Raw genomic sequence first — 3,322 nt, forward strand, 5'->3', positions numbered from 1 at the left:
TAGATATTTAGGTGCTCTCATATTCGGTGCATAGACATTTATGATTGTTAGTTGTTCCTGATGGATGGACCCTGTAATTATTATGTAATGCCCTTCTTCATCTCTTGTCATTGTCTTTAATTTAAAGTCCAGTTTGTCTGATATAAGTATAGCTACTCCGACCTTCTTTTGATTTCCAGTAGCATGATATATATTTCTCCATCCCCTTACTTTTAATCTGAAGGTATCTTCCCGTCTAAAATGAGTTTCTTGTAGACAGCATATAGATGGATTTTGTTTTTTAATCCATTCTGCTACCCTATGTCTTTTGATTGGAGCATTCAGCCCATTTACATTCAGTGTTATTATTGAAATATGTGGGTTTAGAGTCTTTGTATCTTTTGTAGGGTTCATGTTTGTGGTGGTGTCTCTGGTATCTTTGTTCCTTGCAACCTTTCCTTCAGAGCATCCCCCTCAGGATTTCTTGTAGGGCTGGCTTCGTGGTGACAAATTCTTTCAATTTCTGTTTATTTGGAAAGGTTTTTATCTCTCCTTCTATTTTGAATGACAGGCTTGCTGGATAGAGGATTCTTGGCTGCATATTTTTTCTGTTCATCACATTGAAGATCTCCTGCCATTCCTTTCTGGCCTGCCAAGTTTCAGTAGATAGGTCTGTCACCACTCTGATAGGTTTCCCTTTGTTATTAGGGCCCTTTTCTCCCTAGCTGCTTTGAAAATTCTCTCTTTGTCCTTGTATTTTGCCATTTTTACTAAGATATGCTGTGCACAAGATCGATTCAAATTACATCTAAGGGGAGTTCTTTGTGCCTCTTGTATTTCAACGTTGACTTCCTTCCCCAGTTTGGAGAAGTTCTCTCCTATAATTTGTTCCAGGACTCCTTCAGCACCTTTCCCTCTGTCTTCCTCTCCTGGGATTCCTGTGAAAGGGATGTTGTTGTGTTTGATTGTATCGCTAGCTCTCGAACTCTTGTTTCATGTTCCTGGATCAGTTAGTGTCTATTTTGTCAGCTTCTTGTTTTTCAATAATGGTGTCTTCTAAATCACTTATTCTCCTTTCTGCCTCTTCAATCCATGCATAGGAGGCCTCTAATTTATTATGTATCTCATTTATCGCATTGTTTAATTCATCATGCCTATTTTTATTTTCCATTTTGTCTGTAGCCATAGTTACTTTGATGTCCCCTATGCTTTTTTTCAAGTCCAGCGATTAATTTTATGATTCTTATTCTAAAATCTTGTTCAGTTATGCTGCTTATATCTGTTTTGAGCAGTTCATTAGCTGTCATTTCCTCTTGGAGTTTCTTTGGAGGAGAGCTCTTTCGTTTTGTCATTTTAGTTACCTTTCTGGCTCTTGTTAGTTTTATAGACTTGTTATGCTCTCTGCACCTATGAGCGGTGCTGTATCCAAGAAGACTCTTTGATTGTCCAGGGCCTATCCTTTCAGAGAGTGTTTTTTGATGGTATCTCTTGGTCTGTTGTTGGGACCTTGGTTATTTTATTTTCCTACTTGTAGTGATATTTGGGACTCTCCACCTTGTGTACTCTGGCTTGTTTCTTGAGGTAGCCCTGGAGAAGAACACAGACACACAAACACACAGGGAGCAGGAGCACACAAACACACAGACTAATTCAACTAACATGCAAACCGAGATGGAAAACGAAAAAGATAAGAGAAAAGACAGAGGAGGGAGGTCGAATGATAGAGAATAAAAAATACATAAAAGGGTCAAAAAGAAATGGACAATTCTTTACATGTAAATTTACATTTACAGAATGGACTAGTTGTGACTGTTTAAGCAAGCCGATGACCAGAGTTAATCAGGTCAGTGTTCCGGGAAAAAGAGAAAAAAGAAAGAAAGAAAAAAACAAAGGAGGAGGGCAGCTCTCTAGCAGGGATGCGTGTGGTGTGATCCAATGTGTCAGGCGGGAGTTCTGCCTTAGAGGTTGTGGGGAGGAGAGTGGCGGTGCACCAGTCCCTTCTTGAACCAAACGCTGTACCTCGCTTTTCTGGGTGTGTAAACTTCCTGTGTGGGTGGGTGCTCTTTAATCCAGGCCAGGCTAGTTTCCGCAAGCCAGACTGAAATTGCGGGAGACACAACCTCTCGGGGGATCCCCTCAGGGCAATTCCAAGCTTCTGGCCTAGCCCTGGGGGTGGAGCCAGAAGCCGCTGCTCCTGTTCCTCCAGGTCTGGTTGGCCAGCATGGGTGGGGGTTTGTCTGCAGGGCACGTCTGGCCCACTGGAGAGAGGGAAACCAGGTCCCTCTGTGTCTCGTCACCCGAAACAAGAACTCGCAGGCAAATCTCCCAGTTTTAAGCCCTTCGCCTTCCCTGTAAAGTTCCATCAAGCTCGGAGTGCTGAGGTCCACGCATGGCTAATCCAGGAATCCAGCCGAGCCAGGAGTATAAAGGAACAAAGGAGCGGTGCCCGTGCTCACACGCAGCCGCTCCGGGAGAGTTGGTGCTCGGGGATTTGTTATGCACGGTCCTTCTGTGCCCTGAGTGGAGGTTTTTCTGTTTCCCAGCGGCAGGGAGTGTATCTTGAGTAGTTTCAGACTCTCTCTTTTTCCCCCTCTAACTCCCCGCAGAGGGTGATCGCCCCCATGCCTTTAGTCTCCGATCCCTGCCCGAGTTAATCTTCCCCAGTTCACAGTCACGTTAGAAGGCTTTCTCAGGAGATTCTGTGTCCTTTCTCTCCCAATCTCTTGGGTTCTGTAAGGTTTCCTATGGCTTCAGATCTCTTCCGTGCGAAATATGGGGGTGAGGGCAATGTACGGGGCTCCCTACTTCTCCACCATCTTCGAAATCTATTTGAGTCTCTTTGGAAATGAGGGTGATTTTAGAAAGAAAATTTGTTTCAATAACACAACTTTGTAAAAGTTAAATTGTAGTTCTGATTGTCTTTGAATATTTGTTGTTTGCCTACGTGAGACAACCTGTAAATGTCAGAGATTTGTCAGAGTATATAATTTGTCTCATTCATAGCCAGTCTTCATGCTTATTACTCTGTGGGGATACTAACAGGACCCCTTTGGCATATGATTTTTTGAACAACTGAACAGTAGGATGTACTCCCTGACAATTGTGTACTTCAACTGTCACCTTGACCAGTTCTCTGTGGCTGGGACACAGTATTGTGCTTTAAAAGATGGAACTTACCCCATTTCATGGGGTTGCATGTGAACTTGTGGAAGTAGTGGATGGCCCCACTTTCCTTATGACTAGAGAGAGAATGCACTTAGGGATTCACATAGCCCCACTTGCTCATGCCAGTGACCCCTCAAATTTGTTTTGGTCTTTTTTTGGTGTTTAAGTTTTCTTTTAA

This window comes from Crocuta crocuta, unplaced genomic scaffold, assembly GCF_008692635.1.
Source record: "Crocuta crocuta isolate KB4526 unplaced genomic scaffold, BGI_CrCroc_1.0 scaffold298, whole genome shotgun sequence".
NCBI lineage: Eukaryota > Metazoa > Chordata > Mammalia > Carnivora > Hyaenidae > Crocuta > Crocuta crocuta.